This window comes from Vombatus ursinus, unplaced genomic scaffold (assembly GCF_900497805.2).
Source record: "Vombatus ursinus unplaced genomic scaffold, bare-nosed wombat genome assembly UNPS02014863.1, whole genome shotgun sequence".
Classification (NCBI taxonomy): domain Eukaryota; kingdom Metazoa; phylum Chordata; class Mammalia; order Diprotodontia; family Vombatidae; genus Vombatus; species Vombatus ursinus.
Genome location: NW_020954641.1, coordinates 32,247,031 through 32,261,791, shown reverse-complemented (window position 1 = coordinate 32,261,791; position 14,761 = coordinate 32,247,031). Strand labels below are relative to the sequence as shown.

Genomic DNA, 14,761 nt, shown 5'->3' with positions numbered 1-14,761 from the left:
CTCTCTCTCTCTCTCTCTCTCTCTCTCTCTCTCTCTCTCTCTCTCTCATTTTCAACCTCTCTATACACATTGGCTCCTTTTCTGCTTCTTTTAAATATTCCCAGATCTTCCCCATCCCTCGCCCTACAAAAAAAAAATCCTTTATTTGATTCTGCCATCCCCTCAAGCTGTCTTCCTATATCTCTCCTCCCTTTTACAGCCAGACTCCTAGAGAAAGTTATCTATAATCAAATTGCTTGCTTTCTCAAGGAAAGGGGAGGGGAGAGCAGGAGGAAGAGAATTTAAAACTCAAATTTGGAAATTTCTTTTGCATGATTGAACATGTATAATCTGTATCAAATTGTTTATCATCTCAGGAAGGTGGGAGGTAAGGGAGAAGGGAGAAAATTTGTAACTCAAAATTTTTTTAAATGAATGTTAAAAAATTATCTTTGTGTGTAACTGGAAGAAAAATAAAATATTATTATAAAAAAATTTTGTTTACATGTAACCAAAAAAAATTAAATGAGAAAGCTGTCTATACTCATTATCTCCACTTTCTCTCTACCCTTTCACTTCTCAGCCCCTTGCAACCTGGCTTCCAACACCACTGTTCTGTTCACACTATTCTTTCCATGCTCACCAGTGATTTTTTATGCTAAACCTAATAGCCTTTTCTCAGATCTTATCCTTGACTTCTATGCATTATTTCACACTGTTGACCACCCTTATCCTCCTGGAAACTGTCTCCTCCTTGGGTTTCTGTGAAACCTCCCTCCCTTCCTACCTATTACACCCATCTTTTTTGGTCGCCTTTGCAAGGATTATCATCCGTGTTCCTCTCCTATGGTTTGATACCCCAGGACTCTTCTCTTTATATACTTTTAGCATCTCTGTGTCTTGGGACCTCTAGCTCCCTTCAAGGGTCAGCCCAAGAATTGCCTTCTTCAAGAGTCCTTTTCTGACTCCCCTAACTGCAAGGGCCCTCTTGCAATCTTTATTTTGTACTTGTTGGAAACAAATCTGTGAATTCTCCAACAGGAAAATGTAAGCGCCATGAAGACAGACGTGCTCTCACTTTTCTATTTGTATCCCCAGCACCTAGCACATGCCTGGCACAGAATAGACACTCGGAATACTTGAGTGATATTTCTAGTGCCTAGCACACAGTGCCTTGTTCATAGTAGCATGTATGATGGTGGTGGGTGAATGAATGAATAGATGAATGAATGAGAAAATGTTGGAAAGTGCTAAGTCGTTGTAGTAAGTCTGGGTTCATTGAGTTACTGTTGAACAAGGAGCCTATCTAGTGCTCAGGGGACAGTGAAAAGCCTTGGATTTATTGATCTAGGAGAGTAAGTTGGGTTAAAGACTACTTAAGCAGAGACCTACCCTAGATTTTTCTACCAGGGAAGGGAAGTGAGAGCAGAGCCTTTGGAAACAGGGTCATAGGGTAGGTAGGGAAGTCAGCAGCACACGCTGACCCCGAGGCATTTTACAAGCATTTGATGAATGAATGAACCAACAGAGGGACAGATGTTCTCTCTTGGGAAATGCCAACGCAGGAAAGGTCGTGACATCACAAGCTAGTGGCCCCTACAATTGGCTATCTGCTCATGAAGTCACTTGGGCAGAGCCAGAGGCTGCCGGCAGATTCGGGACTGGTTCCAAATGGATTTATTGCATCCAACCTGTTCATGAAGCTTCCAAACCCTCCCCTCCCAGTGTCTATTTCTGCCCAGCCAGATTTATAAATATGCAGGCCATGGAGATGGCTTTTGGAGAGATAAAAAAAAAGAACATGAAGTCATGGCTATAAATACTGCACTGAGCCCCGGGTACGGGATGCCCCCATGAGGCTCTAATGAGCAGTTACAAGCCAGAACAAAAGTCAAAGGCAACTCAACCCTTCTCTTCTAGCATCCAAAATCAAGTTGGCCCTTGACTCTGAATGGCTCAGAGACTAATTTTAATATTATCCTTCATATTTTTGAAGGTCATGAAATATCACAGCTGGAGGGGGAGTGAACCTTACAAAAGAGACCTCACAGAATGTTGAGAACCAGGAGGGACCTTAGAATTTGAACTACTAGAGCTGGAAGGGACCTTAGAGATCAGCTGGTCCTATCCCCTTATTCTCTAAAGGAGGAAACTGAGGCTCCAAAAAAGTTGAAGTGATTAGAATCATAAATGCAGAGCTAGAAGGTAGGAAACAAGCATTTATTAAGTGCCTACTGTGTACTGGGCACTGTGCTAAGCACTTAACAAATGTTGTCTTTAATGTCTTTACCTACCCTATTATTGAATGCAGCTAGCTATAAAATGAGCTGGAGAAGGAAATGGCAAACCACCCCAGTATCTTTGCCAAGAAAACCCCAAATGGGGTCATGAAGAATCAGGCATGACTGAATGACAATGAGATGATGCAGTAGACAGAGGGTTGGGCCTGGAGTCAGGAAGACCTGAGTTCAAATCTGGCCTCAGATACTTACTAGTTATGTGACCCTGGGCAAGTCACTCAAGGGCTGTCTCAGTTTTCTCCACAGTAAAATGGGGATAATAATAGTACCTACTTCCCAGGGTTGTTATGAGGTTCAAATGAGATAATAATTATAATGCATTTAGTGTAGTGCCTGGTACCTAGTAAACACTAAATAAATGTTAACTATTATTATTATTATCATCATCATCAACTCATTTGATCCTCATAACAACCCTGGGAGGTAGCTATTATTATCATGTCCATTTTATAGTGGAGGAAAGAGACAGACAGAGGTCCCGAAGATCATACAGCTAATAATGGGTAATGTTTTCAGTTCACCATCTACCACCTACCTTACAGGATTGTTTAAAGGAAAGTATTTTGCAATCCTCAGAGCCCTATAGAAAGAGTAGTTATTCTTTGTACAACAAGCAGTGCCAAACCCTTCGGAGAGATCAGGGAAGAGAACTGAGAAAAGGCCATTCGATTTGGTGATTAAAAAGTCACTGGTGACTGGAGCGAGTGGGGAGGATGGAAGCCAGACAGCAGAGGATTGGGGTGGCTGGATGGGAAGGCAGTGCCAAGAGTCAGCTTATGTCTCTTCTGGGAAATTTGGAAGTGAAAGAGAGAAGAAGAGAGATGTCACTGATTCACTATGTGAGAACATTTCACATCTCTGGATGTCTGTTTTACCATCTATGAAATTAGGGGATTGGACTAAATAATCCCAAGGTCCCTTCTGGCACCAACATTCTTTGTTCTATGTCCTAAGGTCTCTTCAGGCTGGGAATTCTATGACTCCATGCCACTCTCATTTTCTGGACTTCTGTGTCCCCAACTGTAAAATACAATGACTGCCCTCAATGATCTCCAAGGATTGCTCCCAATTCCAATGCTCTTTGTATACAGGACACAGCATGTCATTGCTTGAAATAGATGATTTATTCCATGGAGTAGCAGAGTTCAAAGGCAGCTGGGTGGTGCAGTGGATAGAGTTCAGGGCCTGGAATCAGGAAGACTCCTCTTCCTAAGTTCAAATCTGACCTCAGACATCTACTAGCTATGTGATCCTCAGCAAGTCACTTAACCTTGTTTGCCTCAGTTCCCTGATCTGTCAAATAAGCTGAAGAAGGAAACGACAAAAAACTCCAGTATCTTTACCAAGAAAACCCCAGGTGCGGCCATGAAGAGTTGGACCTGACTGAAATGAGTCAACAACATCAGTGTTCAGGGAACATTTTTTTCTAGATTGGGGAGACCTCAGCGAGCATACTTGTAGACAAAGGGGAAGGAGCCCATGGAAACGAAGAGACCGAACCTATGAGAGAGAGAGAGAGAGAGAGACAAACAGAGAGACAGTGACAGAGAGACACACACATAGAGTCACAGAGAGACAGAGAGAGAGACACACACACAGAGGAAGCAGTGTCCAAGGACGCTAAAGTAAAAAAAAAGGCTATTATATTTGGTGACCAGGAGTTCACTGGTAACTCCAAAGTAAATTAAGAGTTCAAGTTGACAGAGAAGAAAAATCTCTGTGGGTTTTTGGGCAATGCATTATAGCAGAAAGAGCCCTGAATTTAAAAGTTAGGAGACCTCGGCATAATCTTTTCTCATGCATTAGCCATGTGACTTCACATAAGTCACTTCCCCTCTCTAAGGTTCCGTTTTCTCTCCCAGCTACCTAGTATTGGGAAGAAAGAGCTTTGTGAACCTTCAGGAATACAGAAAGGGAAGCTCTTACTATTGAGATTTTGACATGTTCCAAAGTCGATTTTATGGAGTTGTTTTCCAGCCTCAGAGTCTTCTTGAAGGCCTCCTTGCATCCGGAAACCCCCAAATCCTTGCATCTGTCCATCTTTTTGTGGCCCTGCTCTCATTCTGCTGGCAGGCAGCATGTTATGGTGCAAGGAGCAAAGCATTGGGAGGCAAGGAATTTGAACCACAACTCTTCCACTGGATTTCCGGGTGATTTTAGGCAGTCACTTAACCTCTCTTGGGTCACAGTTTCCTCAACTCTAGCGTGAGAGGGTTGGATTAAATGACCTCAAAGGTCCCTTCCAGCTCTAAATCTATGATCCTGCAGCCTCAGATTCCCCTATCCACACAAGTGGCTCTTACTGTCCCCAAATCCCAGGAACCTCTCCACCACCGGCAGCTATTACCAACTGGTCCTTGTCTTCCTGCTTCCCCTTAGATCCCCTTCCAAATTTCTATTTGGCATCCTATGCACCCTATAGCATCTGGGGTGCTCCAGGAATTCTTATTGAATTGAATTGAATTGAACTAAACCGATCTGAAGTGAATCTAATCCAGTTCCTAGGGTGGATGAGCTATCCTGTTTAGCCTCTACCCAGGACCACTATCCCCTTTACCCACTTCCAGTTACACCCTACTCCAGAAGGGAAATCTACTTGCATCCATTCCTTTCCCAAGACTATCCAGCGACTGACTGTAACCCACAGATGGAGGTTGGCCCACATCCCTGGAAGGGAGCCAATGGGAGCTGGGATCTGGTTCCGACGTGGGATGGGGGTTGGAGGGATGGGCTCTTGGTTCTGTCTCAGGGAGGCTCCTGGAGGGACCCCATTATAGCACCAAGTGAGCCTCCTGGACTAAGGCCCTCCTGGGTAAATAATAATAACAAGGGAGTGCTGCAAAAGCAGCCGAAAGGTGGCAAGAGAAGTACACTGGGCAGGGAGAGAGACTGCCAATAGCTGTCTGTGGAAACTGCTATTTGACAGATGACAAAGAGAGAGAGATCAAGGGAGGGGTGATGCATGGTCCGCACATGTAGATAAAGGTGGAAGGGTACATGAGCCTTTGTGCTCGCACATGTGTGTGTAACACGATGGTGAGAATGTGGGGGAGGGGTAAGTATGTGTATTAGAGAAACAGAAAAAGGCAAAGAATCCATGCCCTTTCCTCTCTCCCCTCTCCTCTCACGCCCCCACCCCCCACCCCAAGCTTGGTTCTAGTCCAGGATCAGCCACAGACTCTCCAGGTGACCATGGCCAAGTCATTTCCCCAGCCTGGACCCTCAGGTTCCTCCTCTGGACAGAGAGGCTTGGACTAGACTGTTTCATAGACTTTTATAGCTGGAATGGGCCATAAAGATCAACTAATCCAGCCAGGCCAGGCTCTTTCCACTAGACCCTTCTTGTCGTCCAACTCTTAAGATGCTGTGATTCAAAAGCCACACACACACAGAGCGTCTGTGTGAGGAGGTGGGTCGGAGTCTCTGTGTGTGCGTCTGTCTGCAGAGCTGCCTTCCAGGGTGGGGGAGGGGGGCGGGCAGGCCTCTCAGCCAGACCAAACAGCTCAAAGCCCCTGGCTTCTCTTCCAATTCTGTTTGCTTTATTCTCCTCCTTTCCTGTTCTCCATTAACCCCTTCTCTGCTTCTCAAACGAGGCCTAACCGAAGCCTGATCGAAGCAGGGTCGGGGGACTAGGGGGACAAAGAAAGGGGAAACCCCTCTCTTTCCTCACAAAGTCTCTTACTGTTCCCAGCTCCCATTCATCCTATTCACCACCAGCAGCAGCTATTGCCAACTGGTCTGCCCTTTGCTGATTCTCCTTGGATCTGCTCGTAGAGAGTCATATCATAACCTGTTGTTCACCTACTCATTCATTCAACAAGCATTTATTAGATACCTACTATATGCAGGTTGTAGTATTAAATAAGGGAGAGACAGGTTTGGTTATGATACAATGTCTGCCCTAAGGGAGCTGAGAGTCTGACAGGGGGATGAGACACAGAGATAACCCTCATTCACAATATTACATGTTGAGCGCATTAAAGAGGTGCAAAACTAAGGACCTTGGGGCAGCTAGGTGGCACAGTGGCTAGAACACCGGCCCTGGATTCAGGAGGACCTGAGTTTAAATCCAGCCTCAGACACATAATACTTACTAACTGTGTGACCCTGGGCAAGTCACTTAACCCCATTGCCTAGCCAAAATAAAAACAAAAACAAAACTAAGGGCTTTATGACATCGTGGAGAAGGTTGGTATCAACATGGGGAATCACAGAAGGCTTCAGGGAGGAGGTAGCATTTTATTTGGACTTTTAACAAATGGACAAGAATTCAACAAGTAAAGACGAAAAGGGAGAATAGTTCAGGTATAGGGAAAAGGTATCTCATGAAAAAGCAGCAGGGAATGGGGTTACCTGGTCCAATGAGAACTCCTGTAGCACAAATAGTCCTTGCCCTCAAGAGAACTTACAGTCAGAGTTAAAGCCATCTGGTTGGTACAGGCACATATACAAGTATGTGCACACACACACACACACAAACACACTCACACCCATACATACACACTACAACAGGGGCAGGAAGGTATAGTGGACAGAGCACCAGAGATCTGTACTTAACATCCTCTACCCCTAGAGACAAGGTAAGTAGCACCAAAGTGCGACAGAAAGGGCAGAGAATGTGGAGTCAGAACAGCTTGGTTTTGAATCCAGGCTCTGTCACTTAAGACTGTATGACCCTAGTCTCATTTCTCTCTCCATTCTGATCCATCCTCCACTCATCTGCCAAAGTGATTTTCCTAAAATGCAAGTCTAAACACGTCACCCCACCCCTACCCCCCAATAAGTTTCAATGGCTCCTCATTACCTCTAGGACCAAATATAAAATCTTACATTTGGCATTTAAATCTCTACCCAACCTGATGCCTTCCTACTGTCTTATACCTTATACCATGTTATAACTTATTCCCCTGCAAAGCCTGTTTGCTTTTTCCCAAACACTACACTCCATATACCCCAACTCTGCACCTTCTCACTGGCTGTCTCCCATGCCTCAAATGCTCTGCCCCTTCACCCCTGCCTCTTAGCTTCTCTGTTTTCCTTTAAGACCCAGCTCAAATCCTACCTTCTGCAAGAGACCTTTCCCAGTCCCTCCATTTGCTAATGTCTTCACCCCTAAGATTACCTCCTGTTTACTCTGGATATTTCTTCTATATGCCAAGTTATTTACATGTTGTCTCACCCATAAGAATGTGTGCTTCTTGAGGGCAGGACAGAGGGGAAGTGTTTTTACCTTTCTTGATACCCCCATCACTTAACACATAGTAAGAGCTTAATAATCTTTTATTAAGAGTTATTAATAACTCATTATTAACACTTCATTAATTGTTTACCTCCCCTGGCTTCCATTTCCTCATCTATAAAAGCAGACTAAATGATCTCTGCAATCCTATCTCTAAAATTCTTTGGTTTTCATTGTAAAATGACCCTCCCAGTGTGATTTGGGGCAGATCACTTCACCTCTCAACCCCTTTCCTCATTTGTAAAATGGAAATAATAATCCCCCATCCTACCCACCCCTCTGGGAAAGTGCCTTGGAAACTATAAAGCTATATGGACATAGCTCAGAACTAAGCGTCATGGGACCACGGAGCTAGAAAGAATCTAAGAGATCATTCAGTCCAGCTCTCTCACTTAGCATCAAAGGAACCAGAATATCTGGACTTCTGTTCCTGATTTGCTACTCTCTGTGGAACGAGTTACTGAATTTTCTGCTTATCTGTGAAGCGGTGATAATATTTGCTTTCTATCTTCAGCACAAGAATGTTTTGAAGCAAATGCAATAAACATTTTACAAAGTGACTCTTAGGTCCCACCACATGCTGTGCTAGGTACTGAGGATGCAAAGACAAACCAGGCATCCCCCCCACCCCCACCCCTGGAGGAGTTCACCTTCTGCACAATCCAGTTAATCTCAGTATACAGCCACAATCCTATTACATTAAATGCTAAAAGACGGTCCAAATTCTTTGTCAAAGTGGTATCGAGTTACCTTAGATATCATTCGAAATGCATATTGACTGAGTAGATTATATAGCACATTATATAGCTAATGAGGCTAGGGTCAAAGGTTCAATTGCCATGTGGGCCAGTTAGCTTTGCTCGTTTCCCTGGTCACGGACTGTGCCCTTAACCCAGGCCAGCTGTCTCACACGTGTGTGTGCTCTCTGGCCCGGGGGAGACTGAGTGAGTGGAGTGGCTCGGTGTGACTTGTCCCAGCACTGGAGGCAACGCTCAAAGCTCTGATGTGAGCGAGAATGTGGTCTGAAGTGGCTTTGTGTACAGAGGACAGCATGTTCTTGCTTGAAATCTACATGCTTGATTAAAACACGCACATATAGCTAGGTCTAGATTAGTGCAAGTAATGAATCCCCTGAAGTGGTCCCATTATTTCAATCTGTGCTGCCTAGTTCCACTGGGCTGAAACGAATGACCGTATTTTACATAATTATAACTTCGAATAGTGTGGATTTGAAAACGTACAACCACTTAAGGGGATTTATAATTCACATTAATCAGAAACTAACTGTATCTTTGCTATAACAACTTAATAGTAATATTAAAATAAACAGAAAGTCCCCCCACACACACTGTGGGTAGCTAGATAGTGAAGTGGGTAGACCCATCTTCCTGAGTTCAAATCTGGCCTCTGGTACTTTTTAGCTGCTCCATCCTAGACAAGTTACTTAACCCTGTTTGCCTCAGTTTCCTAGAATGAGCTGGAGAAGGAAATGGCAAACCTCTCTAGTACCTTTGCCAAGAAAACCCCAAATGGGGTCATGAAGAGTCCAACACTAATGAAAATGACCAAACAACTTAAACAACTGTAGTACTTGCAATATGTCTTAGCTCCTGGCTCACCCACCCTGCATGTATAGAGGAAAGAACATTAGCTTTGGAGCCAGAAGAGTGAGAGACTGGATGTACTGAAGTGGAAAGAAATATGGGTTTGGAATAAGACCTGGATGGAAATTCAGGTTCTACTAGCCAGACCAACCATCTCTCCGAGTCTGTTTCCAGCTGAAAATGAGGAGGGGGAGGATGGTAATCATACTTGCATTTACTCATGGAAGGAAGGTACTTTGTAAACCTCCAAGTGCTAGGTAAATATAAACTACTGTCTTTTCTAAGGTTCATTCCAGCTCTAGACCTTGTGAACTTATTATTACCTGGCTTTTCGTCCTAAGCTCAGTCACTTTCTAGCTGGGGACAAATCATAATCTCCCAGACGCTCAGTTTCCTTGTCTGCAAAATGGGAATAATAACCCTAGCACTAATCACCTCAAAGGATTGTTGCAAAGGAAACACTTTGTAAAATACAAGACACGATAGAAATGTGACCTATTGTTATAGTCTGCTATAACTCTCCCAGAGCCCATCCCTCCAGGGAGTAGGAACAGAATAGCTGGGTGAGCCAGATAATATTACACCAAGACCCATAGAAACAGGCTGTAGAGACCAGAATAGGGACGCCACTCCACCTAGCTATGTGAGGAGGTTAAAGCGAACCTAGAAAGGTAGCAAACTGACCCTGGGAGTCCCTGGGGTGACCTCCTGGCTCTGATCTTCGGGTTCTTGCCCTGGCTTCACCAGGGATATTGAGCCCTGTCACCCATCCCCTCCAATTTCCCATCCCCACGCTATATACATACATACATACATACATGTATATACATATATGTGCACATATACATATACACACAGAGACATACAATGAGATTTTTAATAGGATCATAAATTTAAAGCTAAAAGGTACCTCAGAGATAATTTGTTCATTTCCCTCATTTTATAAATGAGAAAAATGAAACTCAGGGAAATTAAGTGACTTGCCTAGGGTCACACAACTAACAAGTGTCTGAAGCAAGATTTGAACTCGGCCTTCCTAATTCCAATACTCTGTCTACTAATACTATGCTGCCTCTCAAAGTTGCAAATACCTCTTTTGAGCTGGAACTGAACTGGCTGCCTAAGGACTCCCACAAACTCAAGCACAACAGTCCTCACCCCTTCCCTGGCAGATTCATGGAATGTGAGCACTGCAAAGAAACTAGAGATATCTCTGGTCTACCTCCCTTACTTCCTTCATATTCCAAATAGGGAAAATGAGGCCCAGAGATAACAACTACATTTCATCTGTGTTGAGACGTAAGATTTACCAGCATCTTCCTCTCACAACACCGTGAGTGCAAGTAGGGTGAGTATTTGTTTTGCAGATTAGGAAACTGAGGCTCAAAGAAAGGAGTAAATCTTCCAAAGTCCCAGAGCAAGTGAGTAGCCAAACCAGAAATAGAAGCTAGACTTTCAATTTTCCAAGCTGGTGTTCTTTCCATGATAGCGTGAGTCCAGCCTTCTTCCTTCTCTTGCCTTTGAACGCCTTACTTTTCCCCCCTTTTCTGTTTCCCTGAAGGAATCTTCCTAATTGTCTCCTGGAAAGGAAAAGCAGCCAGAGCCCTGGAGCTTCAAAGCTGCTACAACCACTCAGTCCTAATAAACCAGGGTCTGTACTATAATTGATGGTGTATGTTCTGCAGCTTTAGAGGGGTTCGGGTAGGGTGGGTAGAAATTCAGCTGGGAAAAATTCCAGGCTCATAAGGCAGTAGTACAAGGTTTGCTGGGAGGATGGAGAGGGAGTCCCCATGGGTACCTCCAGTAGCCCCTAGCAACAGTCATATAAGCCCAAACACAGAAGACTGTCGGTGGGGGGGAGGGGGCATCAGGTTACCGGGGCTCCTAGGCATTTGATCCATTCAACTAGAAGTCAGAAGACCCGGGTTTAAGATCTGACTCTGTCACAAACTAACTAATCATATGACCCTGAGAAGTCTCCAAGTTTCAGTATCCTTATCTGTAAAATGGACTTAATAATCCATTAATTGTTGTTTAGTCATTCAGTCATATCTGGCTCTACGTGACAAAGGCCATGGGGTTTTCTTGACAAAGATACTGGAGTGGTTTGCCATTTTCTTTTCCAGTGGGTCCCATTTAATAGATGAGGTACTGAGCCAAAGAGGTGTTAAGTGACTTGCCCAGGATCACACAGATAGTAAATGCATGAGGCCAGATCTGAACTCATATCTTCCTGACTGTAGGCCTTGTGCTCTATCCACTGCACCACATACCTACCCCCACACCCTTCCTCTTTCTGTAGCACTAGTGTCAGGATCCTATCAGACAACATAAAGTGCTAGACAAATCAATGAATCAACATTTATTAAGCACCTACTATGTCCCAGGCACATAGAGCTAGGGATACAAAAAGAGGCATTTTTTTTATCATCCTTCCACTTTTGCTTCAGTCTTTCCCTCTGGATAATGGGAATAAAATCTATGTTCAACTATTTCCTGAGAGGTAAACAAGCATATGCAACAAAGAAATGAAAGATAAGAGCAGAATAGTCGTAGTGAATGGGGGTAGTAGGAAGGGATCTTATATCTTAGACTAATGAGATTGACACTCAGTAGGTATCTCTACTTCCCAGATGATCCCAAAGGGAATTCATGAATCGGGACTGTAGAGGGTAGGACAAGTAGGGACTTACAGAGGACCATGAATTTAGAGTTGGAAGAGACCTAAGTGGTTTTAAGTCAAACTCCCTCATTTTACAGGTGAGGCCAAATGACTTTGCAGGGTTACACAGGTAGTGAATAACTGAAGCTGCATTTGAACCCAGATCTCACTGACATTACACCACTTTTTGCCTGCCTGACTCCCTGGGTGGTGAGTCCTACATTGTATGTGCAACTGGAGACTGTGCCTGGGGGCAGAGGAGATGGAAAGTCTAAGACCCTGCACCAGGGCCTTGCCTGTCACTTTCTGTATGACCTAAGGTCATATAGATGATATTTCACCTCCCAGGGCATCAGTTTCCCACTCTGTAAAATGAGGGAGGTATAATAGATGATCACTAAGGACCCATTCAACATTCTGTGATTCCCAGCCCAATTCCAGGGGAGTCTCCCAGGTTGCTGAGAGGGTGAAACAAAAAAGCCGTGCCAGGATTTCCTCCTGTACAAGGTGAGCCTGTTCTTTCTTTTGGTTGGGGGGAGCAGGGACAGAGACATCCTTGCCCTTCCTGTGCCCCACACTGCTTAAAACTGGCTGCACTGGCCACAGTGAGTGATGAAAGGAAGGTGGTAGGGCTCTGGGAGCAATCTAATTAGTGCACCCAGGGGTGACAGTACCTGGTGACAAACATTCATCTGAGCTCATGAGCACGCGTAACCCTCGCTGAGAGGTGTGAGGACCACCTCTGGAGCTAGCTACTTCTTGATCCATTGGACCCATTCATGCCTTCCTGAAGAGGCTGAGTAGGTTCCCTCACCCCCACCCCAATTTCATTCCTAGCCCTGCAGCGGTTTTCCATTTTTCCAATCTGGGTCAGCTCTCTCAGCATATCCCACTAGGCCTGAGTCCCTTTCATATGTGCCCAATGCAAAGAGCTTCTCTCAGATCCACAATCTTATGGTTGTTTAGTCGTGTCCAACTCTTCATGACCCTGTGGACCTCTGCCCACGGGTTTTTCTCAGCAAAGATTCTAAAGTGGTTTGCATTTCCTTCTCTAGTGGCAAACAGAGGTTAAGTGACTTACCCAAGGTCACACAGCTAGGAAGTTTTTGAGGCTGTATTTGAACTCAGGTCTCCTGATTTCAAGCCCAGCCTCTATCCACTTCACCACCTAGCTGCCCTTCAGATCCATACTAGCCAGAGCTAACCAAATCAATTACCAATCAAGTCTTTATCACTCATCCTTAAGGAGGTGTGAATGAACTGAGAAGTACCCAGGCTGAGAGAGGTAAGCAACCCTCCCAACGAGGGGCTAACTGGAAGGGGCCCACAACCTCCTCTGAAAAGGGCAATCAAAATCCCAAATAAAGGTTCACCTGTGAAAAGTCCATCAAATTAACCAGACCCCCAATCAACCCCCTACAAGCAGCACACTGCATCCCTGAATAAGCATTTGAGTGCACCATTCGGGCCATGCCACCAAAGGGCAAATATTTGGACGTAGACACATGCATAGACTCACACATACACAAACACGTGCTCCAACATGCACACTCATACATGCACGCCCTCATCTGTACACGTATTCATATATGCACATGTGTGCTCAGACACATGTACCCAGGAACAAGAATACACTCAGACACACTTTCAGATCCCTTCACGTTGGGGCACATGCATAAACACATTCCCTCAAACATACTCACAGAAGCATGGCCCCAAGTGTACCTACACTCAGATGCACACATTTACACCCTAGGGACAGGCGCATCCATCCCACAGCTGGACCAGCCCTCCCTAGAGCCCAGAGCCCAGAGGCGGAGGGCCGGTTTAGTCTCTCCTCTCATTCAGCCCACTCTGAGCAGGAGACACATGCTGTTCCACTTAGCCCAGCCAGACTGGGACTTCCGTCCCAGGCAGCTCTTCGAGGGGCAAAAAGCCCAGGCGGGCAGGACCTGAGCCAGAGCCCGGGGGGAAAAGGACGGGATAGACAAGTCACTGTCCTCTCTTCAGCAGCTCCCACAGAAAGGCTCCCACCCCAGGAACCCAGGGGTCCCATCTCCCCTGCCAGAGCCCAGCCCAGTGCTTCTCTCCCTCCGTCCTCTCTTCCCTCACCTGGAACCAGAGGAAATGCTTTGCTCCAACCTAGGGGGTAAGGATTGTGCCCGGGAGGGACCCCTTGGTTTCCAATGCCATCCACTCTTGCCCTCCTGTCTCCCTCCCGGAGCAGGACCCCAGCCGGCTCTGCTCTGCTCTGCTCTGCTCTCTCCTCCTCTCTCCTGCTCCTTCTCTCCCTCTGTCCCTCCTCCGGAGCAGAGCCGGCAGAGAGGCTGGGGGGAGGGCAGGGTGACAGGGGGAGCCAGAGGAGGGAGGAAAGGAGGAGGGAGGGGGAAGGGGGCGTGTGGAAATGAAACTTTAATAACAGAGCCCCTTTTGTTTCCTAGCATACGGGATATTTCATACATACTGAAGACATTAGCTGTCTATATTTTTAAGGGCTCAGGCCAGAGAAGGAACAAAAACAACCCATATTCCACTCTGCAAACACACACGGAGGCCTGAAACACCCCCTACTCACCCCACCGACACAAGGCACTTACACAAAAATACAAGTTTCCAGACTTCAGACTCTGTATTCCCCGTGCCAACCACTTAACTGCCCTCAGCTTTCCTTCCCTTCCCCAGGCCTCCGTGTCCTCCAAGCAGAGATGGAATCGTGGAGATCCATGTCTCCAGCCCCAGCCTCAGAGATGGAGAATCACAGATCCAGAGGTGGAAGGCACCTCCGAGGTCATCTCATCCAACCCCCTCCATTTCCCCATGGAGGAAATGATGTCCATGACTTATCCAAGGGAAAAAGGAAATAAGTCCTCAGTAGCACCTTCTTATGTGCCAGGCACTGTGCAAAGCAATTTACCAATATTATCTCATTTGATCCTCACCACCTTGCAAGGTAGGTGGTGTTATTATCCTCATTTTA

General features: G+C 45.5%; 1 protein-coding gene across 1 annotated transcript in view; it reads right to left on the bottom strand.

The window, feature by feature from the left end:
- Window positions 1–14,058, bottom strand: part of SYNPO (synaptopodin) — a 68,340-nt gene extending 54,282 nt beyond the window's left edge. Inside the window, exon 1 of the mRNA XM_027841722.1 lies at window positions 13,897–14,058. The gene's annotated coding sequence lies outside the window, so the exon portion shown is untranslated. The remainder of the gene's footprint in view (window positions 1–13,896) is intronic.
- Between the last annotated feature and the right edge of the window lie 703 nt (window positions 14,059–14,761).